This window comes from Ranitomeya imitator, chromosome 3, assembly GCF_032444005.1.
Source record: "Ranitomeya imitator isolate aRanImi1 chromosome 3, aRanImi1.pri, whole genome shotgun sequence".
Taxonomy (NCBI): domain Eukaryota; kingdom Metazoa; phylum Chordata; class Amphibia; order Anura; family Dendrobatidae; genus Ranitomeya; species Ranitomeya imitator.
The window spans coordinates 361,340,379-361,352,693 of NC_091284.1; positions in this window are offsets into that span (position 1 = coordinate 361,340,379).

A 12,315-nucleotide genomic window follows, 5' to 3' on the forward strand; every position below is an offset into this window, starting at 1 on the left:
TTAGTTTAGCACTTTAACAAATTAATAATAGGTCTGATAAATGATATACTGTTAGCCTATGGAATTAAGGGCAGAGCACAATATTTCACAGGTGCATTCCTCAATAACGGGTTATCGAATGGATTATTCATCTCCATTGTAGATTTGATGTGGGAGATATTCCCTATTGATGATATCTCTCCCTAGGATATTATATCCATTTTTCTCAAACTTCCTTCTCACCCCCAATGGGATTGGTCTTTGTTGTCGTTTCTAATTTTCAGGTTCTCTACCAGAGGCCTGGAAGTTTGAGAGTTCTGAGCAGGATCTTAGCTGTTCCCAGCATTGCTCCAAGTGCTCCTATCGCCACTGGAATCACTGTTGCCTTCACCTTCCACATCTTCTACAGTTCTCCTTTGAGACCCTGGTATTTCTCCAGCTTCTCATATTCCTTCTTTCTGATGTTGCCGTCACTTGGCATTGCCACATCTATTATCACTGCTGTCTTCTGATCATTGTCTACTATCACAATGTCTGGTTGGTTACCCAACACCTGCTTATCCTTCTGGATCCCACAGGATTTTAACCCTTTCACTCCCCACCACTCTTTCTGGGGTCTCACTTGGACTTAGGGGAACTTAGCCCATATGCTGTGCAGATGTTCCTGTATACAATCCCAGCTACTTGGTTGCGGCATTTGGTATATGCTGTTCCTGCTTGCATTTTGCATCCTGCCACTATGTGTTGGATGGTTTCTGAGCTTTCTTTGCATAGTCTGCACCTTGAGTCTTGTCTTGTGTGGTAGATTACTGCTTCTATGGATCTGGAACTTAGTGCTTGCTCTTATGCAGCTATGATTAGTGCCTCTGTGCTGTCTCAGAGTCCTGCTTTCTCCAGCCATTGGTAGGATTTCTTCATGTTAGCCACCTCCATTATCAGTCGACGGTACGTTCCATGCAGCAGCTTGTCTTGCCATGACGCTTCATGTTCCTGTTCTTCCTTCCAGATCTGTTGATGCTGCCTTAGGCTTTCTCTCAGCATCTCATCTTTTGGTACCATTTTCCTGATGTAATCCTGGATACTCCTTGTTTCATCTGTGATGGTGCTTATCAAGCCTCGACCACCCTCATTTCTGTTGGTATACAATCTTTGTGTGTTAGGCTTAGGGTGGAGAGCTCCATGCATTGTGAGGAGCTTTTGTGTATTTACATCTATAGCGTCCATCTCTTCTTGTGGCCAGCACACTATGCCAGCAGGGTATCTGATAAATAGCAGGGCATATGTATTGATGGCACGGATTTTATTCTTCCCATTGATCTGGCTCATCAGGACCTGTCTTACTCTTTGATGGTATTTGCATGTTGCTGTTTTCCTTGCCTCCTCATCATGGTTACCATATCCCTTTGGGATGCCGAGGTACATGTAGCATGTCTCTATATCTGCTATGTTCCCTGTTGGTAATTCCACTCCATGAGTCTTGACTAACTTGCCTCTCTTTATTACCAACCAGCCGCACTTCTCCTGTCCGAAGAACATCCTGATGTTTTCACTGTAGATCCTTGTCAGGTGGATCAGTGAATTGATGTCTCATTCATTTTTTGCATACAGCTTGATGTCATCCATGTAGAGGAGGTGGCTGAAGGTGCTTCCACTCTTGAACTTGCATCCATAGCCAGACTCTGTAATTATCTGACTGAGGGGGTTCAAGCCTATTTTTATATACAGTAGAGAGAAAAAAATTTAGTCAGATACCAATAATGCAAGTAATTCCACTTAAAAAGATGAGAGAGACCTGTAATTGACATCATAGGTAGACCACAACTATAAGGGTCACAATGAGAAAACAAATCCAGAAAATCACCTTTTCTGATTTGGCAAAATTTATTTTGAAAATTAAGGTGGAAAATAAGTATTTGGTCATTAACAAAAGTTTATCTCAATATTTTGTTATATATCCTTTGTTGGCAGTGACAGAGGTCAAACATTTTCTGTAAGTCTTCACAAGGTTGGCACACACATTTGGTGGTATATTGGCCCATTCCTCCATGCAGATCTCCTCTAGAGCAGTGATGTTTTGGGCCTGTCACTGGGCAACATGGAATTTCAACTCCCTCCAAAGGTTTTCTATGGGGTTGAGATCTGGAGACTGGATAGGCCAGGACTTTCATATTCTTCTTATGAAGCCACTCCTTCATTGCCCAGGTGGTGTGATTGGAATTATTATGCTGAAAGACCCATTCACAATTCATCTTCAATGTCCTTGCTGATGGAAGGAGGTGTGTACTCAAAATCTCATGATACATGGCCCAATTCATTCTTTCATGTAAACGTATCAGTCGTCCTGGTCTCTTTGCGGAGAAACAGCCCTAAAGCTTAATGTTGCCACCCACATGCCCTCCTATGGCCCCTTTCATGTCTCCTGGAGTAGTGGCCTGTCTCCTGGTAGCGCCTCCAGCCTCTAAACACTACGCTGACAGACACAGCAAACGTTCTTGCCACAGCTCGCATTGATGTGCCATCCTGGATGAGCTGCACTACCTGAGCAACTTGTGTGGACTGTAGCAGTCTGTCTCATGCTACCACGAGTGTGAAAGCACAACCAACATTCAAAAGTGACCAAAACATCAGCTGGAAAACATTGGTACTGAGATGTGGTCTGTGGTCCCCACCTGCAGAACCACTCCTTTATTGAGGGTGTCTTGATAATAATTTCCATCTGTTGTCTATTTCAATTGCACAATATATATATACCATGTGTAGAATTATTAGGCAACTTGCATTTTAGATCAACAACTATGTTCTCAATCAACCCAAAAGACTCATAAATATCAAAGCTTAATATTTTTAGAAGTTGGAGTGTTTTTTTTTTTTTAGATTTGGCTGTCTTAGGACTCGGAGGATATCTCTTAGTGCAGGTAAGTATTACTGTGCAGAATTATTAGGCAACTTAATAAAACCTAAATATATTCCCATCTCACTTGTTTATTTTCACCAGGTAAACCAATATAACTGCACAAAATTTAGAAATAAACATTTCTGACATGCAAAAACAAACCCCCCCAAAATTAGTGACCAATATAGCCACCTTTCTTTATGAAGACACAACAGCCTTCCATCCATAGATTCTGTCAGTTGCTTGATCTGTTTACGATCAACATTACATGCAGCAGTCACCATAGCCTCCCAGACACTGTTCCGAGAGGTGTACTGTTTTCGCTCCCTGTAGATCTCACATTTTATGAGGGACCACAGGTTCTCTATGGGGTTCAGATCAGGTGAACAAGGGGGGAATGTTATTATTTTTTCTTCTTTGAGACATTTAAGGGCCAGCCACGTTGTGGAGTAGTTGGAGGCATGTGATGGAGCATTGTCCTGCATGAAAAACATGTTTTCCTTGAATTATACCGACTTCTTCCTGTACCACTGTTTGAAGAAGTTCATTTTTTAAGATAGCAGCCCATACCAGTACCCCACCTCAACCATGCTGGCATCTGATTCGGACTGGAGCTCTCTGCCCTTTACTGATACAACCTCTGGCCCATCAAGAGTCCCTCTCATTTCATCAGTCCATAAAACCTTTGAAAAGTCAGTCTTAAGATATTTCTTGGCTAAGTCTTGACGTTTTATCTTATGTTTCTTGTTCAAAGGTGATCATTTTTCAGCCTTCCTTTCCTTGGCCATGTCCCTGAGTATCACACACCTTGTACTTTTTGTTACTCCAGTAATGTTGCAGCTCTAAAATATGGCAAAACTGGTGGCAAATGACATCTTGGCAGCTTCACGCTTGATTTTTCTCAATCCATGGGCAGTAATTTTTTGCCTTTTTTTGCCCAACATGCTTCTTGTGACCCTATTGGCTATTTGCTTGATTGTTCGGTGATCACGCTTCAAAAGTTTGGCAATTTCAAGACTGTTGCATCCCTCTGCAAGACATCTCACATTTTTGGACTTTTCAGAGCCCATCAAATCTCTCTTCTGACCCATTTTGCCAAAGGAAAGGAAGTTGCCTAATAATTAAGCACACCTTAAATAGGGTTTTGATGTCATTAGACAACACTCCTCCTCACTACAGAGATGCACATCACCTGATTTACTTAATTGGTAGTTGGCTCTCAAGCCTGAACAGCTTGGAGTAGGACAACATGTATAAAAAGTATCATGTGATCAAAATACAACTTGCCTAATAATTCTGCACACAGTATATATATATATATATATGTATATATATATATATATATATATATATATATATATATATATATATATATATATATATATGAGATATATATATATATATATATCTCAGTGCCTTGCGAAAATATTTGGCCCCCTGGAACTTTTCAACCTTTTCTCACATATCGTGCTTCAAACATAAAGATACCAAATGTACATTTTTGGTGAAGAATCAACAATTTGGTGAGGAACACAATTGTGAAGTTCACTGAAATTATTGGTTATTTTTAATTTTTTGTTGAAATTCAAAAACTTAAATGTGGGGCGTGCAATATTATTTGGCTGTCTACTTTCAGTGCAACAAACTCGCTCCAAAAGTTCATTGTGGATCTCTGAATGATCCAGTGTTGTCCTAAATGCCTAATGATGCTAAATATAATCCACCTGTGTGTAATCAAGTCTCTGTATAAATGCACCTGTTCTGTGACAGTCTCAGGGTTTTGTTTGAAGCACAGTGAGCATCATGAAGACCAAGGAACACAACAGGCAGGTCCGTGATACTGTTGTAGAGAAGTTTAAAGCCTGATTTGGATACAAAATGATTTTGAAAACTTTAACCCCTTACCGGCATCGGACGTACTATACCGTCCGATGTCGGCTCCCCTGCTTTGATGCAGGGCTCCGCGGTGAGCCCGCACCAAAGCCGGGACATGTCAGCTGTTTTGAACAGCTGACATGTGCCCGTAATAGGCGCGGGCAGAATCGCGATCTGCCCGCACCTATTAACTAGTTAAATGCCGCTGTCAAACGCAGACAGCGGCATTTAACTACCGCTTCCGGCCGGGCGGCTGGAAATGACGTCATCGCCGACCCCGTCACATGATCGGGGGTCGGCGATGCTTGTGAATGGTAACCATAGAGGTCCTTGAGACCTCTATGGTTACTGATTGCCCGTCGCTGTGAGCGCCACCCTGTGGTCGGCGCTCACAGCACACGTGCAATTCTGCTACATAGCAGCGATCAGCAGATCGCTGCTATGTAGCAGAGCCGATCGGGTTGTGCCTGCTTCTAGCCTCTCATGGAGGATATTGAAGCATGGCAAAAGTTAAAAAAAAAAGTTTAAAAAAATGTGAAAAAAATAAAAAAAACATAAAAGTTTAAATCACCCCCCTTTCGCCCCAATCAAAATAAATCAATAAAAAATATATCAAATCTACGCATGTTTGGTATCGCCGCGCTCAGAATCGCCCGATCTATCAAATAAAAAAAAGTATTAACCTGATCGCTAAACAGCGTAGCGGGAAAAATACTCGAAACGCCAGAATTACTTTTTTTTGGTCGCCACGACATTGCATTAAAATGCAATAACGGGCGATCAAAAGAACGTATCTGCACCGAAATGCTATCATTAAAAACGTCATCTCGGCACGCAAAAAATAAGCCCTCAACCGACCCCAGATGATGAAAAATGGAGACGCTACGAGTATCAGAAAATGGCGCAATTTTTTTTTTGTTTTTTTTTTAGCAAAGTTTGGAATTTTTTTTCACCACTTAGATAAAAAATAACCTAGTCATGTTTGGTGTCTATGAACTCGTAATGACCTGGAGAATCATAATGGCAGGTCATTTTTAGCATTTATATAACGATGCAGAAGGTGCTCACTGTGTGAGAGGTGCTCTGGAAAAAATAGCAATAATATGAAAAAAACTCCGGCACACTACTAGATACAAGAAAAAGTCTATTGTTCATGCAAAATGTTTATTTTCAAACAGTAATGGTGAATTTCCAAATTTTTGTTAGGATATTCTGTACATTTCAAAACAATAATGGGATTTCCAAAAAATGCATTTCTCAAACTCCGTATGGACATAAAACCAAATCCTTCTACTCAACGTTTCGGCTGTGAAGCCTTTTTCAAGAGATTTAATGTCCCTGAAATACATATGGAGAGGTATAACAGTAAAAAATATAAACATATGTAACAGAAAGAAAAATAGAAATAAACAATAAAATCATAAAAGGGGAACAAAATGCAGTATGACCCCTTTGATGTGTAAATCTTACACTATTCACCGTATAAATGTCCTATAATGATAATCCCATATCTAGAATAATATCTATGCATCAACCACTATAAAATTCCCATAAAGTCTCAATTACCATGGTAATCTTAGGAGAGACATCTATAAATAGATCAACATAAGTTCCACTAAATTATCTGTGTAAGTATACCCCTTGGTTCTAATTCCATATATAGTGCAGCGGGCGTTAAAGTGAAGCTGGTGTTAGAGTGAACTCTGCCTAGGGTTCTAAATGGCAGGCAACCCACATCGAACCCCGTGAGCAGTGAAAAACAAAGATTCCATACTTGAATATGGGAGGAGAGCCGGTAAGGAAAATCCACTGTGGAAATAAATATACAAGAGGCTTTAGAATACTGGACCCGTGAGCTCTCCGTACCGCTTCAGAGATAGGGGGATAAAACTTATTACCTTAGAGTAGAATACCGCCGTACAGGTGCTGCTGCGACCACAAAGAAAACCGCTAATGGGAGGCAGTGAAAAGATACTGAGCGGCCGCCATTTTATATCGCTCCGGCGCTCGTGCCCGTCGGAATACTTCCGGGTGAAAGTGCGAGTGACGGACCTGCGTACTGAAGTCCGGGGAGAGACGGAGAAAGCCGAGGGCAGCCGAAGTAGTGCGCTTGCGCAGAAGTGCCTGAGACCGGACTCTAAGAAACTCCCGAATGCTGCAATATAACAAAGAAGGGAATAACCATGAGACATACAATAGATCCTAGCTTTATACTTGGTACTTGTAACAATATACTAAGCTAATGGCTAAAACTATGCTCAGGTAAACTTACTACATAATCTTACATAATGAGATATACTTAAAACAAGCAACTAAAGAGGACTTTAATACATTCATTTAAAACGACTAAGGTTGGATCCATAAAGGGAAAAAGGAAGAGAATGACATGATGTTATAGACTATATGTTTAGAACTATATAATAACAATATATGATAACATGATTAGTAGGAGACCTCATATTCTCTGTTGAGACCCTGCGGGGACAAGGTTTGTAATGTATAGATCCAAAAGGATTCCAGCTCCTTTAATTTCTTGATCCTGTCTCCCCCCCTCCTAAGTACAGGCACATGATCTATCACTTGGTACTTAAGTTGGGCCACATTATGATTGTTCTGTAGGAAATGGGCAGGAATAGGTAAAAGTGTCCTACCACACCTGATGGTAGATTTATGCTTCGAGATGCGGTCTCGGACATGCTGGGTAGTCTCCCCAACATATCCGAGACCGCAAGGACACTTTATTAGATAGACAACATAGGACGAGTTACAAGTGTACTGCCCCCTGATAGGAAATCTCTTCCCCGAACGTGGATGTGTGAAAGAGTCGCCCCTCAAAACATTTGAACATTGGTAACAACTCAAACATGGGAATGTGCCATTACGAGGTGAAGACAGAACCTTCTGTATGGGGCCCCTATTAGCAGGGCCAACATCAGCCCTGACCAAGTGGTCCCTGATATTGGAACAGCGCTTAGTGCAGATTATAGGTTTAGAATCAAACTCTCTAACCTGAGGATATGCATTTTTTAAGATATCCCAATGCTGAAGGACACATTTATTAATTAGATAATTCAAGGGATGAAATGTGCTGACAAAGGCCATCTTAGGGGTCTCAGGGCGTACTAGCGGTCTGACTATATCCCTGTTAGATGAAAGAACATGATCAGGGTATCCCCTAGTACGAAATTTGTCATTCATTTCCTGATGTCTGATGTGGCTGGTCTCAGGGTTGGACACAATCCTGTCTATCCTAACATGTTGAGATTTAGGGAGGGCTCTTTTAGTATGGTGAGGATGGCAGCTATCATATTTCAAGAGACTATTCCTATCTGTTGACTTGACAAAGAGATCCGTCTCAACCTCTCTGTGTTCGTTAATGATGATTGTAGTGTCCAAAAAATTGATGGAGACTGGATCATGAGACATTGTAAAGGTAAGGCCAGGTAGACACAAATTGAGGTCTCCATAGAAATTGCAAAGATTTTCTACATCACTAGTCCATATAAAAAAGACGTCGTCTATATAGCGTCGCCAGTAGATCACATAAGATATGAAGCTGGGATGTGTGTAAACGTATGTTAGTTCGAAGTGATCCATAAAAATATTTGCATATGGGGGTGCCATATTGGACCCCATGGCAGTCCCCTTCCTTTGTATAAAAAACTGATCCTCAAACATGAAAAAATTCCGGGTTAGTACTAACGTGAGTAAGTCCTTACAGTACTTCTGTTGTTGACTAGAGAAGTTCGTGTGGGCGGACAGAAAGGACATTACCGACTCTATGCCATCTTGATGTCTTATGCTTGTATACAAGCTATTTACATCCATAGAGACTAACAAGCAATTCATAGGAAGTCTTCCTATGTTTTTAAGAGATGTCAAGAAATCGGTCGTGTCCTTAAGATAAGACTTAATCCTCGGTACCAGGGGGGACAAAATTTATAGTACTTAGATACATATCAACCTATGGGTAATAATCCCACCTTTGAAATCAGTAGAGAAATTAAAGATCTAGTGACTCACTATACTACTATGGGTACAATAGATACCAAATTGGGTGATTTTCTGGTGAAGCAGCATCCGGTAATACCGGTTTTTTACACACTTCCCAAGATCCATAAGCATCCATTGAGGCCACCTGGGCGTCCGATAGTGGCTTCTTCGGAATCCCTGTTGTCTCCATTAGCTATGACGCTTGAAAAAATTTTGTCCCCCTCCTGGTACCGAGGATTAAGTCTTATCTTAAAGACACGACCGATTTCTTGACATCTCTTAAAAACATAGGAAGACTTCCTATGAATTGCTTGTTAGTCTCTATGGATGTAAATAGCTTGTATACAAGCATAAGACATCAAGATGGCATAGAGTCGGTAATGTCCTTTCTGTCCGCCCACACGAACTTCTCTAGTCAACAACAGAAGTACTGTAAGGACTTACTCACGTTAGTACTAACCCGGAATTTTTTCATGTTTGAGGATCAGTTTTTTATACAAAGGAAGGGGACTGCCATGGGGTCCAATATGGCACCCCCATATGCAAATATTTTTATGGATCACTTCGAACTAACATACGTTTACACACATCCCAGCTTCATATCTTATGTGATCTACTGGCGACGCTATATAGACGACGTCTTTTTTATATGGACTAGTGATGTAGAAAATCTTTGCAATTTCTATGGAGACCTCAATTTGTGTCTACCTGGCCTTACCTTTACAATGTCTCATGATCCAGTCTCCATCAATTTTTTGGACACTACAGTCATCATTAACGAACACAGAGAGGTTGAGACGGATCTCTTTGTCAAGTCAACAGATAGGAATAGTCTCTTGAAATATGATAGCTGCCATCCTCACCATACTAAAAGAGCCCTCCCTAAATATCAACATGTTAGGATAGACAGGATTGTGTCCAACCCTGAGACCAGCCACATCAGACATCAGGAAATGAATGACAAATTTCGTACTAGGGGATACCCTGATCATGTTCTTTCATCTAACAGGGATATATTCAGACCGCTAGTACGCCCTGAGACCCCTAAGATGGCCTTTGTCAGCACATTTCATCCCTTGAATTATCTAATTAATAAATGTGTCCTTCAGCATTGGGATATCTTAAAAAATGCATATCCTCAGGTTAGAGAGTTTGATTCTAAACCTATAATCTGCACTAAGCGCTGTTCCAATATCAGGGACCACTTGGTCAGGGCTGATGTTGGCCCTGCTAATAGGGGCCCCATACAGAAGGTTCTGTCTTCACCTCGTAATGGCACATTCCCATGTTTGAGTTGTTACCAATGTTCAAATGTTTTGAGGGGCGACTCTTTCACACATCCATGTTCGGGGAAGAGATTTCCTATCAGGGGGCAGTACACTTGTAACTCGTCCTATGTTGTCTATCTAATAAAGTGTCCTTGCGGTCTCGGATATGTTGGGGAGACTACCCAGCATGTCCGAGACCGCATCTCGAAGCATAAATCTACCATCAGGTGTGGTAGGACACTTTTACCTATTCCTGCCCATTTCCTACAGAACAATCATAATGTGGCCCAACTTAAGTACCAAGTGATAGATCATGTGCCTGTACTTAGGAGGGGGGGAGACAGGATCAAGAAATTAAAGGAGCGGGAATCCTTTTGGATCTATACATTACAAACCTTGTCCCCGCAGGGTCTCAACAGAGAATATGAGGTCTCCTACTAATCATGTTATCATATATTGTTATTATATAGTTCTAAACATATAGGCTATAACATCATGTCATTCTCTTCCTTTTTCCCTTTATGGATCCAACCTTAGTCGTTTTAAATGAATGTATTAAAGTCCTCTTTAGTTGCTTGTTTTAAGTATATCTCATTATGTAAGATTATGTAGTAAGTTTACCTGAGCATAGTTTTAGCCATTAGCTTAGTATATTGTTACAAGTACCAAGTATAAAGCTAGGATCTATTGTATGTCTCATGGTTATTCCCTTCTTTGTTATATTGCAGCATTCGGGAGTTTCTTAGAGTCCGGTCTCAGGCACTTCTGCGCAAGCGCACTACTTCGGCTGCCCTCGGCTTTCTCCGTCTCTCCCCGGACTTCAGTACGCAGGTCCGTCACTCGCACTTTCACCCGGAAGTATTCCGACGGGCACGAGCGCCGGAGCGATATAAAATGGCAGCCGCTCAGTATCTTTTCACTGCCTCCCATTAGCGGTTTTCTTTGTGGTCGCAGCAGCACCTGTACGGCGGTATTCTACTCTAAGGTAATAAGTTTTATCCCCCTATCTCTGAAGCGGTACGGAGAGCTCACGGGTCCAGTATTCTAAAGCCTCTTGTATATTTATTTCCACAGTGGATTTTCCTTACCGGCTCTCCTCCCATATTCAAGTATGGAATCTTTGTTTTTCACTGCTCACGGGGTTCGATGTGGGTTGCCTGCCATTTAGAACCCTAGGCAGAGTTCACTCTAACACCAGCTTCACTTTAACGCCCGCTGCACTATATATGGAATTAGAACCAAGGGGTATACTTACACAGATAATTTAGTGGAACTTATGTTGATCTATTTATAGATGTCTCTCCTAAGATTACCATGGTAATTGAGACTTTATGGGAATTTTATAGTGGTTGATGCATAGATATTATTCTAGATATGGGATTATCATTATAGGACATTTATACGGTGAATAGTGTAAGATTTACACATCAAAGGGGTCATACTTCATTTTGTTCCCCTTTTATGATTTTATTGTTTATTTCTATTTTTCTTTCTGTTACATATGTTTATATTTTTTACTGTTATACCTCTCCATATGTATTTCAGGGACATTAAATCTCTTGAAAAAGGCTTCACAGCCGAAACGTTGAGTAGAAGGATTTGGTTTTATGTCCATACGGAGTTTGAGAAATGCATTTTTTGGAAATCCCATTATTGTTTTGAAATGTACAGAATATCCTAACAAAAATTTGGAAATTCACCATTACTGTTTGAAAATAAACATTTTGCATGAACAAGAGACTTTTTCTTGTATCTAGTAGTGTGCCGGAGTTTTTTTCATATTATTTTTAGCATTTAGTGAACCTAGCAAAATAGTCAAACAAAAAACCAATGTGGGATTGCACTTTTTTTGCAATTTCACCGCACTTGGAATTTTTTTCCCGTTTTCTAGTACACGACATGCTAAAACCAATGATGTCATTCAAAAGTACAACTCGTCCCGCAAAAAATAAGCCCTCACGTGGCCAAATTGACGGAAAAATAAAAAAGTTATGGCTCTGGGAAGGAGGGGAGCGAAAAACGAACACGGAAAAACGAAAAATCCCCCGGTCATGAAGGGGTTAAACATCCCAAGGAACACTGTGCAAGCGATCATATTGAAATGGAAGGAGTATCATACCACTGCAAATCTACCAAGACACGGCCGTCCCTCTAAACTTTCATCTCAAACAAGGAGAAGACTGATCACAGACACAGCCAAGAGGCCCATGATCACTCTGGATGAACTGCAGAGATCTACAGCTGAGGTGGGACAGTCTGTCCATAGGACAACAATCAGTCGTACACTGCTCAAATCTGGCCTTTATG